The sequence below is a fragment of the Pseudophryne corroboree genome, chromosome 1, assembly GCF_028390025.1.
Source record: "Pseudophryne corroboree isolate aPseCor3 chromosome 1, aPseCor3.hap2, whole genome shotgun sequence".
NCBI classification, from domain to species: domain Eukaryota; kingdom Metazoa; phylum Chordata; class Amphibia; order Anura; family Myobatrachidae; genus Pseudophryne; species Pseudophryne corroboree.
In genome coordinates this window covers 511753200-511773647 of record NC_086444.1, presented here as the reverse complement: position 1 = coordinate 511773647, position 20448 = coordinate 511753200, and the positions used below count along the sequence as shown (strand labels likewise).

Here is a 20448-nt window from a genome sequence, read left to right as displayed (position 1 = left end):
ATAAAAGTAAGTTTTGTTTTCCATGTTCAGGGTTGGAATCCAAGTGTCTAGAGTTTGTTCTCTAATGGATTTTAACTCAGCAATGAAATGAAATTTGTGAATCTTGCACAAACTGGCTACTTAATTTAGCTCATGGGTTTGATTGGATGCCATTGTAGTGGACCCCAGTGGGGCTTCTGTTCATGACCATTGGCTGAGAAGAGCAGTTTTCTTAAGCCAAAGATATGGAGCCCTCATTCTGAATTTGTGAGATATTTTATTTTGCTACCTCTGTAAATAAAGAATTGTGGATAAAATAATAAAAATAATATGATATACACATATGTGGTTGGTTTCAAGCTCTTTTATCCAAGAAGAATACAATCTGATCTTTTATTGCAACATGGGAAATAATGAAATAATTGATGCATTTTTATGTTGTAAATTGAAAGAGATTTGCAGTGAGTGTTTGTTTAATTCTAAAGTCAATCTTTTCACAAGTAACAAGAAATAGAAACTGTAGAGCATGGGTCTTCAACCTGCGGCCCTCCAGCTGCTGTGGAACTACACATCCCAGCATGCTCTGCAACAGTTTTGCTATTAAGGCATGCTAAAACCGAGGCAGGGCATGCTGGGATGTGTAGTTCCACAGCAGCTGGAGGGCCGCAGGTTGAAGACCCATGCTGTAGAGCAAAGAAGAAAATGAATAAAATTGTCAGAAGTGGGATTTGAACCCACGCCTCCAGAGGAGACTGCGACCTGAACGCAGCGCCTTAGACCGCTCGGCCATCCTGACACATGAAACCCCTGCTTTTTGAAAAGATGTATATTATGAAATAACCTATCTATAGTTACAATGACAATGTTGCTATTAAAACTGTTAATTTAAAAACTAGATATGAATTGCTTTTCCATTCATTTTAAAGAGGTTTCTAGTTGGCGTTACAATAAAAGTAAGTTTTGTTTTCCATGTTCAGGGTTGGAATCCAAGTGTCTAGAGTTTGTTCCCTAATGGATTTTAACTCAGCAATGAAATGAAATTTGTGAATCTTGCACAAACTGGCTACTTAATTTAGCTCATGGGTTTGATTGGATGCCAATTTAGTGGACCCCAGTGGGGTTTCTGTTCATGACCATTGGCTGAGAAGAGCAGTTTTCTTAAGCCAAAGATATGGAGCCCTCATTCTGAATTTGTGAGATATTTTATTTTGCTACCTCTGTAAATAAAGAATTGTGGATCAAATAATAAAAATAATATGATATACACATATGTGGTTGGTTTCAAGCTCTTTTATCCAGGGAGAATACAATCTGATCTTTTATTGCAACATGGGAAATAATGAAATAATTGATGCATTTTTTATGTTGTAAATTGAAAGAGATTTGCAGTGAGTGTAAGTCTAATTCTAAAGTCAATCTTTTCACAAGTAACAAGAAATAGAAACTGTAGAGCATGGGTCTTCAACCTGCGACCCTCCAGCTGCTGTGGAACTACACATCCCAGCATGCCCTGCCTCAGTTTTAGCATACCTTAATAGCAAAACTGTGGCTGGGCATGCTGGGATGTGTAGTTTCACAGCAGCTGGAGGGCCACAGGATGAAGACCCATGCTGTAGAGCAAAGAAGAAAATGAATAACATTGTCAGAAGTGGGATTTGAACCCAGGCCACGCAGCGCCTTAGACCACTCGCCCATCCTCACACATGAAACCACTCCTTTTTAAAAAGATGTATATTATGAAATAACCTATCTATAGTTACAATGACAATGTTGCTATTAAAACTGTTAATTTAAAAATTAAATATGAATTGCTTTTCCATTCATTTTAAAGAGGTTTCTAGTTGGCGTTACAATAAAAGTAAGTTTTGTTTTCCATGTTCAGGGTTGGAATCCAAGTGTCTAGAGTTTGTTCTCTAATGGATTTTAACTCAGCAATGAAATTAAATTTGTGAATCTTGCACAAACTGGCTACTTAATTTAGCTCATGGGTTTGATTGGATGCCATTGTAGTGGACCCCAGTGGGGTTTCTGTTCATGACCATTGGCTGAGAAGAGCAGTTTTCTTAAGCCAAAGATATGGAGCCCTCATTCTGAATTTGTGAGATATTTTATTTTGCTACCTCTGTAAATAAAGAATTGTGGATAAAATAATAAAAATAATATGATATACACATATGTGGTTGGTTTCAAGCTCTTTTATCCAGGGAGAATACAATCTGATCTTTTATTGCAACATGGGAAATAATGAAATAATTGATGCATTTTTTATGTTGTAAATTGAAAGAGATTTGCAGTGAGTGTTTGTCTAATTCTAAAGCCAATCTTTTCACAAGTAACAAGAAATAGAAACTGTAGAGCAAAGAAGAAAATGAATAACATTGTCAGAAGTGGGATTTGAACCCAGGCCACTCAGCGCCTTAGACCGCTCGGCCATCCTGACACATGAAACCACTGCTTTTTGAAAAGATGTATATTATGAAATAACCTATCTATAGTTACAATGACAATGTTGCTATTAAAACTGTTAATTTAAAAAATAAATATGAATTGCTTTTCCATTCATTTTAAAGAGGTTTCTAGTTGGCGTTACAATAAAAGTAAGTTTTGTTTTCCATGTTCAGGGTTGGAATCCAAGTGTCTAGAGTTTGTTCTCTAATGGATTTTAACTCAGCAATGAAATGAAATTTGTGAATCTTGCACAAACTGGCTACTTAATTTAGCTCATGGGTTTGATTGGATGCCATTGTAGTGGACCCCAGTGGGGTTTCTGTTCATGACCATTGGCTGAGAAGAGCAGTTTTCTTAAGCCAAAGATATGGAGCCCTCATTCTGAATTTGTGAGATATTTTATTTTGCTACCTCTGTAAATAAAGAATTGTGGATAAAATAATAAAAATAATATGATATACACATATGTGGTTGGTTTCAAGCTCTTTTATCCAAGAAGAATACAATCTGATCTTTTATTGCAACATGGGAAATAATGAAATAATTGATGCATTTTTTATGTTGTAAATTGAAAGAGATTTGCAGTGAGTGTTTGTTTAATTCTAAAGTCAATCTTTTCACAAGTAACAAGAAATAGAAACTGTAGAGCAAAGAAGAAAATGAATAACATTGTCAGAAGTGGGATTTGAACCCACGCCTCTAGAGGAGACTGCGACCTGAACGCAGCGCCTTAGACCGCTCGGCCATCCTGACACATGAAACCCCTGCTTTTTGAAAAGATGTATAGTATGAAATAACCTATCTATAGTTACAATGACAATGTTGCTATTAAAACTGTTAATTTAAAAACTAGATATGAATTGCTTTTCCATTCATTTTAAAGAGGTTTCTAGTTGGCGTTACAATAAAAGTAAGTTTTGTTTTCCATGTTCAGGGTTGGAATCCAAGTGTCTAGAGTTTGTTCCCTAATGGATTTTAACTCAGCAATGAAATGAAATTTGTGAATCTTGCACAAACTGGCTACTTAATTTAGCTCATGGGTTTGATTGGATGCCAATTTAGTGGACCCCAGTGGGGTTTCTGTTCATGACCATTGGCTGAGAAGAGCAGTTTTCTTAAGCCAAAAATATGGAGCCCTCATTCTGAATTTGTGAGATATTTTATTTTGCTACCTCTGTAAATAAAGAATTGTGGATCAAATAATAAAAATAATATGATAAACACATATGTGGTTGGTTTCAAGCTCTTTTATCCAGGGAGAATACAATCTGATCTTTTATTGCAACATGGGAAATAATGACATAATTGATGCATTTTTTATGTTGTAAATTGAAAGAGATTTGCAGTGAGTGTTTGTCTAATTCTAAAGCCAATCTTTTCACAAGTAACAAGAAATAGAAACTGTAGAGCAAAGAAGAAAATGAATAACATTGTCAGAAGTGGGATTTGAACCCAGGCCACGCAGCGCCTTAGACCGCTCGGCCATCCTCACACATGAAACCACTCCTTTTTAAAAAGATGTATATTATGAAATAACCTATCTATAGTTACAATGACAATGTAGCTATTAAAACTGTTAATTTAAAAACTAGATATGAATTGCTTTTCCATTAATTTTAAAGAGGTTTCTAGTTGGCGTTACAATAAAAGTAAGTTTTGTTTTCCATGTTCAGGGTTGGAATCCAAGTGTCTAGAGTTTGTTCTCTAATGGATTTTAACTCAGCAATGAAATGAAATTTGTGAATCTTGCACAAACTGGCTACTTAATTTAGCTCATGGGTTTGATTGGATGCCATTGTAGTGGACCCCAGTGGGGTTTCTGTTCATGACCATTGGCTGAGAAGAGCAGTTTTCTTAAGCCAAAGATATGGAGCCCTCATTCTGAATTTGTGAGATATTTTATTTTGCTACCTCTGTAAATAAAGAATTGTGGATAAAATAATAAAAATAATATGATATACACATATGTGGTTGGTTTCAAGTTCTTTTATCCAGGGAGAATACAATCTGATCTTTTATTGCAACATGGGAAATAATGAAATAATTGATGCATTTTTTATGTTGTAAATTGAAAGAGATTTGCAGTGAGTGTTTGTCTAATTCTAAAGTCAATCTTTTCACAAGTAACAAGAAATAGAAACTGTAGAGCAAAGAAGAAAATGAATAACACTGTCAAAAGTGGGATTTGAACCCACGTCTCCAGAGGAGACTGCAACCTGAACGCAGAGCCTTAGACCGCTCGGCCATCCTGACACATGAAACCAATGCTGTTTGAAAAGATGTATATTATGAAATAACCTATCTATAGTTACAATGACAATGTTGCTATTAAAACTGTTAATTTAAAAATTAAATATGAATTGCTTTTCCATTCATTTTAAAGAGGTTTCTAGTTGGCGTTACAATAAAAGTAAGTTTTGCTTTCCATGTTCAGGGTTGGAATCCAAGTGTCTAGAGTTTGTTCTCTAATGGATTTTAACTCAGCAATGAAATTAAATTTGTGAATCTTGCACAAACTGGCTACTTAATTTAGCTCATGGGTTTGATTGGATGCCATTGTAGTGGACCCCAGTGGGGTTTCTGTTCATGACCATTGGCTGAGAAGAGCAGTTTTCTTAAGCCAAAGATATGGAGCCCTCATTCTGAATTTGTGAGATATTTTATTTTGCTACCTCTGTAAATAAAGAATTGTGGATCAAATAATAAAAATAATATGATATACACATATGTGGTTGGTTTCAAGCTCTTTTATCCAGGGAGAATACAATCTGATCTTTTATTGCAACATGGGAAATAATGAAATAATTGATGCATTTTTTATGTTGTAAATTGAAAGAGATTTGCAGTGAGTGTTTGTCTAATTCTAAAGCCAATCTTTTCACAAGTAACAAGAAATAGAAACTGTAGAGCAAAGAAGAAAATGAATAACATTGTCAGAAGTGGGATTTGAACCCAGGCCACTCAGCGCCTTAGACCGCTCGGCCATCCTGACACATGAAACCACTGCTTTTTGAAAAGATGTATATTATGAAATAACCTATCTATAGTTACAATGACAATGTTGCTATTAAAACTGTTAATTTAAAAAATAAATATGAATTGCTTTTCCATTCATTTTAAAGAGGTTTCTAGTTGGCGTTACAATAAAAGTAAGTTTTGTTTTCCATGTTCAGGGTTGGAATCCAAGTGTCTAGAGTTTGTTCTCTAATGGATTTTAACTCAGCAATGAAATGAAATTTGTGAATCTTGCACAAACTGGCTACTTAATTTAGCTCATGGGTTTGATTGGATGCCATTGTAGTGGACCCCAGTGGGGTTTCTGTTTATGACCATTGGCTGAGAAGAGCAGTTTTCTTAAGCCAAAGATATGGAGCCCTCATTCTGAATTTGTGAGATATTTTATTTTGCTACCTCTGTAAATAAAGAATTGTGGATCAAATAATAAAAATAATATGATATACACATATGTGGTTGGTTTCAAGCTCTTTTATCCAAGAAGAATACAATCTGATCTTTTATTGCAACATGGGAAATAATGAAATAATTGATGCATTTTTTATGTTGTAAATTGAAAGAGATTTGCAGTGAGTGTTTGTTTAATTCTAAAGTCAATCTTTTCACAAGTAACAAGAAATAGAAACTGTAGAGCAAAGAAGAAAAAGAATAACATTGTCAGAAGTGGGATTTGAACCCACGCCTCCAGAGGAGACTGCGACCTGAACGCAGCGCCTTAGACCGCTCGGCCATCCTGACACATGAAACCCCTGCTTTTTGAAAAGATGTATATTATGAAATAACCTATCTATAGTTACAATGACAATGTTGCTATTAAAACTGTTAATTTAAAAACTAGATATGAATTGCTTTTCCATTCATTTTAAAGAGGTTTCTAGTTGGCGTTACAATAAAAGTAAGTTTTGTTTTCCATGTTCAGGGTTGGAATCCAAGTGTCTAGAGTTTGTTCTCTAATGGATTTTAACTCAGCAATGAAATTAAATTTGTGAATCTTGCACAAACTGGCTACTTAATTTAGCTCATGGGTTTGATTGGATGCCAATTTAGTGGACCCCAGTGGGGTTTCTGTTCATGACCATTGGCTGAGAAGAGCAGTTTTCTTAAGCCAAAGATATGGAGCCCTCATTCTGAATTTGTGAGATATTTTATTTTGCTACCTCTGTAAATAAAGAATTGTGGATCAAATAATAAAAATAATATGATATACACATATGTGGTTGGTTTCAAGCTCTTTTATCCAGGGAGAATACAATCTGATCTTTTATTGCAACATGGGAAATAATGAAATAATTGATGCATTTTTTATGTTGTAAATTGAAAGAGATTTGCAGTGAGTGTTTGTCTAATTCTAAAGCCAATCTTTTCACAAGTAACAAGAAATAGAAACTGTAGAGCAAAGAAGAAAATGAATAACATTGTCAGAAGTGGGATTTGAACCCAGGCCACTCAGCGCCTTAGACCGCTCGGCCATCCTGACACATGAAACCACTGCTTTTTGAAAAGATGTATATTATGAAATAACCTATCTATAGTTACAATGACAATGTTGCTATTAAAACTGTTAATTTAAAAAATAAATATGAATTGCTTTTCCATTCATTTTAAAGAGGTTTCTAGTTGGCGTTACAATAAAAGTAAGTTTTGTTTTCCATGTTCAGGGTTGGAATCCAAGTGTCTAGAGTTTGTTCTCTAATGGATTTTAACTCAGCAATGAAATGAAATTTGTGAATCTTGCACAAACTGGCTACTTAATTTAGCTCATGGGTTTGATTGGATGCCATTGTAGTGGACCCCAGTGGGGTTTCTGTTCATGACCATTGGCTGAGAAGAGCAGTTTTCTTAAGCCAAAGATATGGAGCCCTCATTCTGAATTTGTGAGATATTTTATTTTGCTACCTCTGTAAATAAAGAATTGTGGATCAAATAATAAAAATAATATGATATACACATATGTGGTTGGTTTCAAGCTCTTTTATCCAAGAAGAATACAATCTGATCTTTTATTGCAACATGGGAAATAATGAAATAATTGATGCATTTTTTATGTTGTAAATTGAAAGAGATTTGCAGTGAGTGTTTGTTTAATTCTAAAGTCAATCTTTTCACAAGTAACAAGAAATAGAAACTGTAGAGCAAAGAAGAAAATGAATAACATTGTCAGAAGTGGGATTTGAACCCACGCCTCCAGAGGAGACTGCGACCTGAACGCAGCGCCTTAGACCGCTCGGCCATCCTGACACATGAAACCCCTGCTTTTTGAAAAGATGTATATTATGAAATAACCTATCTATAGTTACAATGACAATGTTGCTATTAAAACTGTTAATTTAAAAACTAGATATGAATTGCTTTTCCATTCATTTTAAAGAGGTTTCTAGTTGGCGTTACAATAAAAGTAAGTTTTGTTTTCCATGTTCAGGGTTGGAATCCAAGTGTCTAGAGTTTGTTCCCTAATGGATTTTAACTCAGCAATGAAATGAAATTTGTGAATCTTGCACAAACTGGCTACTTAATTTAGCTCATGGGTTTGATTGGATGCCAATTTAGTGGACCCCAGTGGGGTTTCTGTTCATGACCATTGGCTGAGAAGAGCAGTTTTCTTAAGCCAAAGATATGGAGCCCTCATTCTGAATTTGTGAGATATTTTATTTTGCTACCTCTGTAAATAAAGAATTGTGGATCAAATAATAAAAATAATATGATATACACATATGTGGTTGGTTTCAAGCTCTTTTATCCAGGGAGAATACAATCTGATCTTTTATTGCAACATGGGAAATAATGAAATAATTGATGCATTTTTTATGTTGTAAATTGAAAGAGATTTGCAGTGAGTGTAAGTCTAATTCTAAAGTCAATCTTTTCACAAGTAACAAGAAATAGAAACTGTAGAGCAAAGAAGAAAATGAATAACATTGTCAGAAGTGGGATTTGAACCCAGGACATGCAGCGCCTTAGACCGCTCGGCCATCCTCACACATGAAACCACTCCTTTTTAAAAAGATGTATATTATGAAATAACCTATCTATAGTTACAATGACAATGTAGCTATTAAAACTGTTAATTTAAAAACTAGATATGAATTGCTTTTCCATTAATTTTAAAGAGGTTTCTAGTTGGCGTTACAATAAAAGTAAGTTTTGTTTTCCATGTTCAGGGTTGGAATCCAAGTGTCTAGAGTTTGTTCTCTAATGGATTTTAACTCAGCAATGAAATGAAATTTGTGAATCTTGCACAAACTGGCTACTTAATTTAGCTCATGGGTTTGATTGGATGCCATTGTAGTGGACCCCAGTGGGGTTTCTGTTCATGACCATTGGCTGAGAAGAGCAGTTTTCTTAAGCCAAAGATATGGAGCCCTCATTCTGAATTTGTGAGATATTTTATTTTGCTACCTCTGTAAATAAAGAATTGTGGATCAAATAATAAAAATAATATGATATACACATATGTGGTTGGTTTCAAGCTCTTTTATCCAGGGAGAATACAATCTGATCTTTTATTGCAACATGGGAAATAATGAAATAATTGATGCATTTTTTATGTTGTAAATTGAAAAAGATTTGCAGTGAGTGTTTGTCTAATTCTAAAGCCAATCTTTTCACAAGTAACAAGAAATAGAAACTGTAGAGCAAAGAAGAAAATGAATAACATTGTCAGAAGTGGGATTTGAACCCAGGCCACTCAGCGCCTTAGACCGCTCGGCCATCCTGACACATGAAACCACTGCTTTTTTAAAAGATGTATATTATGAAATAACCTATCTATAGTTACAATGACAATGTTGCTATTAAAACTGTTAATTTAAAAAATAAATATGAATTGCTTTTCCATTCATTTTAAAGAGGTTTCTAGTTGGCGTTACAATAAAAGTAAGTTTTGTTTTCCATGTTCAGGGTTGGAATCCAAGTGTCTAGAGTTTGTTCTCTAATGGATTTTAACTCAGCAATGAAATGAAATTTGTGAATCTTGCACAAACTGGCTACTTAATTTAGCTCATGGGTTTGATTGGATGCCATTGTAGTGGACCCCAGTGGGGTTTCTGTTCATGACCATTGGCTGAGAAGAGCAGTTTTCTTAAGCCAAAGATATGGAGCCCTCATTCTGAATTTGTGAGATATTTTATTTTGCTACCTCTGTAAATAAAGAATTGTGGATAAAATAATAAAAATAATATGATATACACATATGTGGTTGGTTTCAAGCTCTTTTATCCAAGAAGAATACAATCTGATCTTTTATTGCAACATGGGAAATAATGAAATAATTGATGCATTTTTTATGTTGTAAATTGAAAGAGATTTGCAGTGAGTGTTTGTTTAATTCTAAAGTCAATCTTTTCACAAGTAACAAGAAATAGAAACTGTAGAGCAAAGAAGAAAATGAATAACATTGTCAGAAGTGGGATTTGAACCCACGCCTCTAGAGGAGACTGCGACCTGAACGCAGCGCCTTAGACCGCTCGGCCATCCTGACACATGAAACCCCTGCTTTTTGAAAAGATGTATAGTATGAAATAACCTATCTATAGTTACAATGACAATGTTGCTATTAAAACTGTTAATTTAAAAACTAGATATGAATTGCTTTTCCATTCATTTTAAAGAGGTTTCTAGTTGGCGTTACAATAAAAGTAAGTTTTGTTTTCCATGTTCAGGGTTGGAATCCAAGTGTCTAGAGTTTGTTCCCTAATGGATTTTAACTCAGCAATGAAATGAAATTTGTGAATCTTGCACAAACTGGCTACTTAATTTAGCTCATGGGTTTGATTGGATGCCAATTTAGTGGACCCCAGTGGGGTTTCTGTTCATGACCATTGGCTGAGAAGAGCAGTTTTCTTAAGCCAAAAATATGGAGCCCTCATTCTGAATTTGTGAGATATTTTATTTTGCTACCTCTGTAAATAAAGAATTGTGGATCAAATAATAAAAATAATATGATAAACACATATGTGGTTGGTTTCAAGCTCTTTTATCCAGGGAGAATACAATCTGATCTTTTATTGCAACATGGGAAATAATGACATAATTGATGCATTTTTTATGTTGTAAATTGAAAGAGATTTGCAGTGAGTGTTTGTCTAATTCTAAAGCCAATCTTTTCACAAGTAACAAGAAATAGAAACTGTAGAGCAAAGAAGAAAATGAATAACATTGTCAGAAGTGGGATTTGAACCCAGGCCACGCAGCGCCTTAGACCGCTCGGCCATCCTCACACATGAAACCACTCCTTTTTAAAAAGATGTATATTATGAAATAACCTATCTATAGTTACAATGACAATGTAGCTATTAAAACTGTTAATTTAAAAACTAGATATGAATTGCTTTTCCATTAATTTTAAAGAGGTTTCTAGTTGGCGTTACAATAAAAGTAAGTTTTGTTTTCCATGTTCAGGGTTGGAATCCAAGTGTCTAGAGTTTGTTCTCTAATGGATTTTAACTCAGCAATGAAATGAAATTTGTGAATCTTGCACAAACTGGCTACTTAATTTAGCTCATGGGTTTGATTGGATGCCATTGTAGTGGACCCCAGTGGGGTTTCTGTTCATGACCATTGGCTGAGAAGAGCAGTTTTCTTAAGCCAAAGATATGGAGCCCTCATTCTGAATTTGTGAGATATTTTATTTTGCTACCTCTGTAAATAAAGAATTGTGGATAAAATAATAAAAATAATATGATATACACATATGTGGTTGGTTTCAAGTTCTTTTATCCAGGGAGAATACAATCTGATCTTTTATTGCAACATGGGAAATAATGAAATAATTGATGCATTTTTTATGTTGTAAATTGAAAGAGATTTGCAGTGAGTGTTTGTCTAATTCTAAAGTCAATCTTTTCACAAGTAACAAGAAATAGAAACTGTAGAGCAAAGAAGAAAATGAATAACACTGTCAAAAGTGGGATTTGAACCCACGTCTCCAGAGGAGACTGCAACCTGAACGCAGAGCCTTAGACCGCTCGGCCATCCTGACACATGAAACCAATGCTGTTTGAAAAGATGTATATTATGAAATAACCTATCTATAGTTACAATGACAATGTTGCTATTAAAACTGTTAATTTAAAAATTAAATATGAATTGCTTTTCCATTCATTTTAAAGAGGTTTCTAGTTGGCGTTACAATAAAAGTAAGTTTTGCTTTCCATGTTCAGGGTTGGAATCCAAGTGTCTAGAGTTTGTTCTCTAATGGATTTTAACTCAGCAATGAAATTAAATTTGTGAATCTTGCACAAACTGGCTACTTAATTTAGCTCATGGGTTTGATTGGATGCCATTGTAGTGGACCCCAGTGGGGTTTCTGTTCATGACCATTGGCTGAGAAGAGCAGTTTTCTTAAGCCAAAGATATGGAGCCCTCATTCTGAATTTGTGAGATATTTTATTTTGCTACCTCTGTAAATAAAGAATTGTGGATCAAATAATAAAAATAATATGATATACACATATGTGGTTGGTTTCAAGCTCTTTTATCCAGGGAGAATACAATCTGATCTTTTATTGCAACATGGGAAATAATGAAATAATTGATGCATTTTTTATGTTGTAAATTGAAAGAGATTTGCAGTGAGTGTTTGTCTAATTCTAAAGCCAATCTTTTCACAAGTAACAAGAAATAGAAACTGTAGAGCAAAGAAGAAAATGAATAACATTGTCAGAAGTGGGATTTGAACCCAGGCCACTCAGCGCCTTAGACCGCTCGGCCATCCTGACACATGAAACCACTGCTTTTTGAAAAGATGTATATTATGAAATAACCTATCTATAGTTACAATGACAATGTTGCTATTAAAACTGTTAATTTAAAAAATAAATATGAATTGCTTTTCCATTCATTTTAAAGAGGTTTCTAGTTGGCGTTACAATAAAAGTAAGTTTTGTTTTCCATGTTCAGGGTTGGAATCCAAGTGTCTAGAGTTTGTTCTCTAATGGATTTTAACTCAGCAATGAAATGAAATTTGTGAATCTTGCACAAACTGGCTACTTAATTTAGCTCATGGGTTTGATTGGATGCCATTGTAGTGGACCCCAGTGGGGTTTCTGTTCATGACCATTGGCTGAGAAGAGCAGTTTTCTTAAGCCAAAGATATGGAGCCCTCATTCTGAATTTGTGAGATATTTTATTTTGCTACCTCTGTAAATAAAGAATTGTGGATCAAATAATAAAAATAATATGATATACACATATGTGGTTGGTTTCAAGCTCTTTTATCCAAGAAGAATACAATCTGATCTTTTATTGCAACATGGGAAATAATGAAATAATTGATGCATTTTTTATGTTGTAAATTGAAAGAGATTTGCAGTGAGTGTTTGTTTAATTCTAAAGTCAATCTTTTCACAAGTAACAAGAAATAGAAACTGTAGAGCAAAGAAGAAAATGAATAACATTGTCAGAAGTGGGATTTGAACCCACGCCTCCAGAGGAGACTGCGACCTGAACGCAGCGCCTTAGACCGCTCGGCCATCCTGACACATGAAACCCCTGCTTTTTGAAAAGATGTATATTATGAAATAACCTATCTATAGTTACAATGACAATGTTGCTATTAAAACTGTTAATTTAAAAACTAGATATGAATTGCTTTTCCATTCATTTTAAAGAGGTTTCTAGTTGGCGTTACAATAAAAGTAAGTTTTGTTTTCCATGTTCAGGGTTGGAATCCAAGTGTCTAGAGTTTGTTCCCTAATGGATTTTAACTCAGCAATGAAATGAAATTTGTGAATCTTGCACAAACTGGCTACTTAATTTAGCTCATGGGTTTGATTGGATGCCAATTTAGTGGACCCCAGTGGGGTTTCTGTTCATGACCATTGGCTGAGAAGAGCAGTTTTCTTAAGCCAAAGATATGGAGCCCTCATTCTGAATTTGTGAGATATTTTATTTTGCTACCTCTGTAAATAAAGAATTGTGGATCAAATAATAAAAATAATATGATATACATATATGTGGTTGGTTTCAAGCTCTTTTATCCAGGGAGAATACAATCTGATCTTTTATTGCAACATGGGAAATAATGAAATAATTGATGCATTTTTTATGTTGTAAATTGAAAGAGATTTGCAGTGAGTGTAAGTCTAATTCTAAAGTCAATCTTTTCACAAGTAACAAGAAATAGAAACTGTAGAGCAAAGAAGAAAATGAATAACATTGTCAGAAGTGGGATTTGAACCCAGGACACGCAGCGCCTTAGACCGCTCGGCCATCCTCACACATGAAACCACTCCTTTTTAAAAAGATGTATATTATGAAATAACCTATCTATAGTTACAATGACAATGTAGCTATTAAAACTGTTAATTTAAAAACTAGATATGAATTGCTTTTCCATTAATTTTAAAGAGGTTTCTAGTTGGCGTTACAATAAAAGTAAGTTTTGTTTTCCATGTTCAGGGTTGGAATCCAAGTGTCTAGAGTTTGTTCTCTAATGGATTTTAACTCAGCAATGAAATGAAATTTGTGAATCTTGCACAAACTGGCTACTTAATTTAGCTCATGGGTTTGATTGGATGCCATTGTAGTGGACCCCAGTGGGGTTTCTGTTCATGACCATTGGCTGAGAAGAGCAGTTTTCTTAAGCCAAAGATATGGAGCCCTCATTCTGAATTTGTGAGATATTTTATTTTGCTACCTCTGTAAATAAAGAATTGTGGATAAAATAATAAAAATAATATGATATACACATATGTGGTTGGTTTCAAGTTCTTTTATCCAGGGAGAATACAATCTGATCTTTTATTGCAACATGGGAAATAATGAAATAATTGATGCATTTTTTATGTTGTAAATTGAAAGAGATTTGCAGTGAGTGTTTGTCTAATTCTAAAGTCAATCTTTTCACAAGTAACAAGAAATAGAAACTGTAGAGCAAAGAAGAAAATGAATAACACTGTCAAAAGTGGGATTTGAACCCACGTCTCCAGAGGAGACTGCAACCTGAACGCAGAGCCTTAGACCGCTCGGCCATCCTGACACATGAAACCAATGCTGTTTGAAAAGATGTATATTATGAAATAACCTATCTATAGTTACAATGACAATGTTGCTATTAAAACTGTTAATTTAAAAATTAAATATGAATTGCTTTTCCATTCATTTTAAAGAGGTTTCTAGTTGGCGTTACAATAAAAGTAAGTTTTGCTTTCCATGTTCAGGGTTGGAATCCAAGTGTCTAGAGTTTGTTCTCTAATGGATTTTAACTCAGCAATGAAATTAAATTTGTGAATCTTGCACAAACTGGCTACTTAATTTAGCTCATGGGTTTGATTGGATGCCATTGTAGTGGACCCCAGTGGGGTTTCTGTTCATGACCATTGGCTGAGAAGAGCAGTTTTCTTAAGCCAAAGATATGGAGCCCTCATTCTGAATTTGTGAGATATTTTATTTTGCTACCTCTGTAAATAAAGAATTGTGGATCAAATAATAAAAATAATATGATATACACATATGTGGTTGGTTTCAAGCTCTTTTATCCAGGGAGAATACAATCTGATCTTTTATTGCAACATGGGAAATAATGAAATAATTGATGCATTTTTTATGTTGTAAATTGAAAGAGATTTGCAGTGAGTGTTTGTCTAATTCTAAAGCCAATCTTTTCACAAGTAACAAGAAATAGAAACTGTAGAGCAAAGAAGAAAATGAATAACATTGTCAGAAGTGGGATTTGAACCCAGGCCACTCAGCGCCTTAGACCGCTCGGCCATCCTGACACATGAAACCACTGCTTTTTGAAAAGATGTATATTATGAAATAACCTATCTATAGTTACAATGACAATGTTGCTATTAAAACTGTTAATTTAAAAAATAAATATGAATTGCTTTTCCATTCATTTTAAAGAGGTTTCTAGTTGGCGTTACAATAAAAGTAAGTTTTGTTTTCCATGTTCAGGGTTGGAATCCAAGTGTCTAGAGTTTGTTCTCTAATGGATTTTAACTCAGCAATGAAATGAAATTTGTGAATCTTGCACAAACTGGCTACTTAATTTAGCTCATGGGTTTGATTGGATGCCATTGTAGTGGACCCCAGTGGGGTTTCTGTTCATGACCATTGGCTGAGAAGAGCAGTTTTCTTAAGCCAAAGATATGGAGCCCTCATTCTGAATTTGTGAGATATTTTATTTTGCTACCTCTGTAAATAAAGAATTGTGGATAAAATAATAAAAATAATATGATATACACATATGTGGTTGGTTTCAAGTTCTTTTATCCAGGGAGAATACAATCTGATCTTTTATTGCAACATGGGAAATAATGAAATAATTGATGCATTTTTTATGTTGTAAATTGAAAGAGATTTGCAGTGAGTGTTTGTCTAATTCTAAAGTCAATCTTTTCACAAGTAACAAGAAATAGAAACTGTAGAGCAAAGAAGAAAATGAATAACACTGTCAAAAGTGGGATTTGAACCCACGTCTCCAGAGGAGACTGCAACCTGAACGCAGAGCCTTAGACCGCTCGGCCATCCTGACACATGAAACCAATGCTGTTTGAAAAGATGTATATTATGAAATAACCTATCTATAGTTACAATGACAATGTTGCTATTAAAACTGTTAATTTAAAAATTAAATATGAATTGCTTTTCCATTCATTTTAAAGAGGTTTCTAGTTGGCGTTACAATAAAAGTAAGTTTTGCTTTCCATGTTCAGGGTTGGAATCCAAGTGTCTAGAGTTTGTTCTCTAATGGATTTTAACTCAGCAATGAAATTAAATTTGTGAATCTTGCACAAACTGGCTACTTAATTTAGCTCATGGGTTTGATTGGATGCCATTGTAGTGGACCCCAGTGGGGTTTCTGTTCATGACCATTGGCTGAGAAGAGCAGTTTTCTTAAGCCAAAGATATGGAGCCCTCATTCTGAATTTGTGAGATATTTTATTTTGCTACCTCTGTAAATAAAGAATTGTGGATCAAATAATAAAAATAATATGATATACACATATGTGGTTGGTTTCAAGCTCTTTTATCCAGGGAGAATACAATCTGATCTTTTATTGCAACATGGGAAATAATGAAATAATTGATGCATTTTTTATGTTGTAAATTGAAAGAGATTTGCAGTGAGTGTTTGTCTAATTCTAAAGCCAATCTTTTCACAAGTAACAAGAAATAGAAACTGTAGAGCAAAGAAGAAAATGAATAACATTGTCAGAAGTGGGATTTGAACCCAGGCCACTCAGCGCCTTAGACCGCTCGGCCATCCTGACACATGAAACCACTGCTTTTTGAAAAGATGTATATTATGAAATAACCTATCTATAGTTACAATGACAATGTTGCTATTAAAACTGTTAATTTAAAAAATAAATATGAATTGCTTTTCCATTCATTTTAAAGAGGTTTCTAGTTGGCGTTACAATAAAAGTAAGTTTTGTTTTCCATGTTCAGGGTTGGAATCCAAGTGTCTAGAGTTTGTTCTCTAATGGATTTTAACTCAGCAATGAAATGAAATTTGTGAATCTTGCACAAACTGGCTACTTAATTTAGCTCATGGGTTTGATTGGATGCCATTGTAGTGGACCCCAGTGGGGTTTCTGTTCATGACCATTGGCTGAGAAGAGCAGTTTTCTTAAGCCAAAGATATGGAGCCCTCATTCTGAATTTGTGAGATATTTTATTTTGCTACCTCTGTAAATAAAGAATTGTGGATCAAATAATAAAAATAATATGATATACACATATGTGGTTGGTTTCAAGCTCTTTTATCCAAGAAGAATACAATCTGATCTTTTATTGCAACATGGGAAATAATGAAATAATTGATGCATTTTTTATGTTGTAAATTGAAAGAGATTTGCAGTGTTTGTTTAATTCTAAAGTCAATCTTTTCACAAGTAACAAGAAATAGAAACTGTAGAGCAAAGAAGAAAATGAATAACATTGTCAGAAGTGGGATTTGAACCCACGCCTCCAGAGGAGACTGCGACCTGAACGCAGCGCCTTAGACCGCTCGGCCATCCTGACACATGAAACCCCTGCTTTTTGAAAAGATGTATATTATGAAATAACCTATCTATAGTTACAATGACAATGTTGCTATTAAAACTGTTAATTTAAAAACTAGATATGAATTGCTTTTCCATTCATTTTAAAGAGGTTTCTAGTTGGCGTTACAATAAAAGTAAGTTTTGTTTTCCATGTTCAGGGTTGGAATCCAAGTGTCTAGAGTTTGTTCCCTAATGGATTTTAACTCAGCAATGAAATGAAATTTGTGAATCTTGCACAAACTGGCTACTTAATTTAGCTCATGGGTTTGATTGGATGCCAATTTAGTGGACCCCAGTGGGGTTTCTGTTCATGACCATTGGCTGAGAAGAGCAGTTTTCTTAAGCCAAAGATATGGAGCCCTCATTCTGAATTTGTGAGATATTTTATTTTGCTACCTCTGTAAATAAAGAATTGTGGATCAAATAATAAAAATAATATGATATACATATATGTGGTTGGTTTCAAGCTCTTTTATCCAGGGAGAATACAATCTGATCTTTTATTGCAACATGGGAAATAATGAAATAATTGATGCATTTTTTATGTTGTAAATTGAAAGAGATTTGCAGTGAGTGTAAGTCTAATTCTAAAGTCAATCTTTTCACAAGTAACAAGAAATAGAAACTGTAGAGCAAAGAAGAAAATGAATAACATTGTCAGAAGTGGGATTTGAACCCAGGACACGCAGCGCCTTAGACCGCTCGGCCATCCTCACACATGAAACCACTCCTTTTTAAAAAGATGTATATTATGAAATAACCTATCTATAGTTACAATGACAATGTAGCTATTAAAACTGTTAATTTAAAAACTAGATATGAATTGCTTTTCCATTAATTTTAAAGAGGTTTCTAGTTGGCGTTACAATAAAAGTAAGTTTTGTTTTCCATGTTCAGGGTTGGAATCCAAGTGTCTAGAGTTTGTTCTCTAATGGATTTTAACTCAGCAATGAAATGAAATTTGTGAATCTTGCACAAACTGGCTACTTAATTTAGCTCATGGGTTTGATTGGATGCCATTGTAGTGGACCCCAGTGGGGTTTCTGTTCATGACCATTGGCTGAGAAGAGCAGTTTTCTTAAGCCAAAGATATGGAGCCCTCATTCTGAATTTGTGAGATATTTTATTTTGCTACCTCTGTAAATAAAGAATTGTGGATAAAATAATAAAAATAATATGATATACACATATGTGGTTGGTTTCAAGTTCTTTTATCCAGGGAGAATACAATCTGATCTTTTATTGCAACATGGGAAATAATGAAATAATTGATGCATTTTTTATGTTGTAAATTGAAAGAGATTTGCAGTGAGTGTTTGTCTAATTCTAAAGTCAATCTTTTCACAAGTAACAAGAAATAGAAACTGTAGAGCAAAGAAGAAAATGAATAACACTGTCAAAAGTGGGATTTGAACCCACGTCTCCAGAGGAGACTGCAACCTGAACGCAGAGCCTTAGACCGCTCGGCCATCCTGACACATGAAACCAATGCTGTTTGAAAAGATGTATATTATGAAATAACCTATCTATAGTTACAATGACAATGTTGCTATTAAAACTGTTAATTTAAAAATTAAATATGAATTGCTTTTCCATTCATTTTAAAGAGGTTTCTAGTTGGCGTTACAATAAAAGTAAGTTTTGCTTTCCATGTTCAGGGTTGGAATCCAAGTGTCTAGAGTTTGTTCTCTAATGGATTTTAACTCAGCAATGAAATTAAATTTGTGAATCTTGCACAAACTAGCTACTTAATTTAGCTCATGGGTTTGATTGGATGCCATTGTAGTGGACCCCAGTGGGGTTTCTGTTCATGACCATTGGCTGAGAAGAGCAGTTTTCTTAAGCCAAAGATATGGAGCCCTCATTCTGAATTTGTGAGATATTTTATTTTGCTACCTCTGTAAATAAAGAATTGTGGATCAAATAATAAAAATAATATGATATACACATATGTGGTTGGTTTCAAGCTCTTTTATCCAGGGAGAATACAATCTGATCTTTTATTGCAACATGGGAAATAATGAAATAATTGATGCATTTTTTATGTTGTAAATTGAAAGAGATTTGCAGTGAGTGTTTGTCTAATTCTAAAGCCAATCTTTTCACAAGGAACAAGAAATAGAAACTGTAGAGCAAAGAAGAAAATGAATAACATTGTCAGAAGTGGGATTTGAACCCAGGCCACTCAGCGCCTTAGACCGCTCGGCCATCCTGACACATGAAACCACTGCTTTTTGAAAAGATGTATATTATGAAATAACCTATCTATAGTTACAATGACAATGTTGCTATTAAAACTGTTAATTTAAAAAATAAATATGAATTGCTTTTCCATTCATTTTAAAGAGGTTTCTAGTTGGCGTTACAATAAAAGTAAGTTTTGTTTTCCATGTTCAGGGTTGGAATCCAAGTGTCTAGAGTTTGTTCTCTAATGGATTTTAACTCAGCAATGAAATGAAATTTGTGAATCTTGCACAAACTGGCTACTTAATTTAGCTCATGGGTTTGATTGGATGCCATTGTAGTGGACCCCAGTGGGGTTTCTGTTCATGACCATTGGCTGAGAAGAGCAGTTTTCTTAAGCCAAAGATATGGAGCCCTCATTCTGAATTTGTGAGATATTTTATTTTGCTACCTCTGTAAATAAAGAATTGTGGATCAAATAATAAAAATAATATGATATACACATATGTGGTTGGTTTCAAGCTCTTTTATCCAAGAAGAATACAATCTGATCTTTTATTGCAACATGGGAAATAATGAAATAATTGATGCATTTTTTATGTTGTAAATTGAAAGAGATTTGCAGTGAGTGTTTGTTTAATTCTAAAGTCAATCTTTTCACAAGTAACAAGAAATAGAAACTGTAGAGCAAAGAAGAAAATGAATAACATTGTCAGAAGTGGGATTTGAACCCACGCCTCCAGAGGAGACTGCGACCTGAACGCAGCGCCTTAGACCGCTCGGCCATCCTGACACATGAAACCCCTGCTTTTTGAAAAGATGTATA

The 20448-nt window shown here is 34.2% G+C and overlaps 13 non-coding genes across 13 annotated transcripts; all 13 read right to left on the bottom strand.

The window, feature by feature from the left end:
* Positions 1–692: 692 nt before the first annotated feature.
* TRNAL-CAG (transfer RNA leucine (anticodon CAG)) lies at positions 693–775 on the bottom strand. Its single transcript has one exon. It is a non-coding gene; the product is annotated as a tRNA-Leu (tRNA).
* A 2322-nt stretch (positions 776–3097) lies between these two features.
* On the bottom strand, positions 3098–3180 carry TRNAL-CAG (transfer RNA leucine (anticodon CAG)). Its single transcript has one exon. It is a non-coding gene; the product is annotated as a tRNA-Leu (tRNA).
* A 1417-nt stretch (positions 3181–4597) lies between these two features.
* TRNAL-CAG (transfer RNA leucine (anticodon CAG)) lies at positions 4598–4680 on the bottom strand. The gene has a single exon. It is a non-coding gene; the product is annotated as a tRNA-Leu (tRNA).
* A 1417-nt stretch (positions 4681–6097) lies between these two features.
* Positions 6098–6180, bottom strand: TRNAL-CAG (transfer RNA leucine (anticodon CAG)). Its single transcript has one exon. It is a non-coding gene; the product is annotated as a tRNA-Leu (tRNA).
* A 1417-nt stretch (positions 6181–7597) lies between these two features.
* On the bottom strand, positions 7598–7680 carry TRNAL-CAG (transfer RNA leucine (anticodon CAG)). Its single transcript has one exon. It is a non-coding gene; the product is annotated as a tRNA-Leu (tRNA).
* A 2156-nt stretch (positions 7681–9836) lies between these two features.
* Positions 9837–9919, bottom strand: TRNAL-CAG (transfer RNA leucine (anticodon CAG)). Its single transcript has one exon. It is a non-coding gene; the product is annotated as a tRNA-Leu (tRNA).
* Positions 9920–11336: 1417 nt separating this feature from the next.
* TRNAL-CAG (transfer RNA leucine (anticodon CAG)) lies at positions 11337–11419 on the bottom strand. Its single transcript has one exon. It is a non-coding gene; the product is annotated as a tRNA-Leu (tRNA).
* A 1417-nt stretch (positions 11420–12836) lies between these two features.
* Positions 12837–12919, bottom strand: TRNAL-CAG (transfer RNA leucine (anticodon CAG)). The gene has a single exon. It is a non-coding gene; the product is annotated as a tRNA-Leu (tRNA).
* A 1417-nt stretch (positions 12920–14336) lies between these two features.
* On the bottom strand, positions 14337–14419 carry TRNAL-CAG (transfer RNA leucine (anticodon CAG)). Its single transcript has one exon. It is a non-coding gene; the product is annotated as a tRNA-Leu (tRNA).
* A 1417-nt stretch (positions 14420–15836) lies between these two features.
* Positions 15837–15919, bottom strand: TRNAL-CAG (transfer RNA leucine (anticodon CAG)). The gene has a single exon. It is a non-coding gene; the product is annotated as a tRNA-Leu (tRNA).
* Positions 15920–17332: 1413 nt separating this feature from the next.
* TRNAL-CAG (transfer RNA leucine (anticodon CAG)) lies at positions 17333–17415 on the bottom strand. Its single transcript has one exon. It is a non-coding gene; the product is annotated as a tRNA-Leu (tRNA).
* Positions 17416–18832: 1417 nt separating this feature from the next.
* On the bottom strand, positions 18833–18915 carry TRNAL-CAG (transfer RNA leucine (anticodon CAG)). The gene has a single exon. It is a non-coding gene; the product is annotated as a tRNA-Leu (tRNA).
* A 1417-nt stretch (positions 18916–20332) lies between these two features.
* Positions 20333–20415, bottom strand: TRNAL-CAG (transfer RNA leucine (anticodon CAG)). Its single transcript has one exon. It is a non-coding gene; the product is annotated as a tRNA-Leu (tRNA).
* Between the last annotated feature and the right edge of the window lie 33 nt (positions 20416–20448).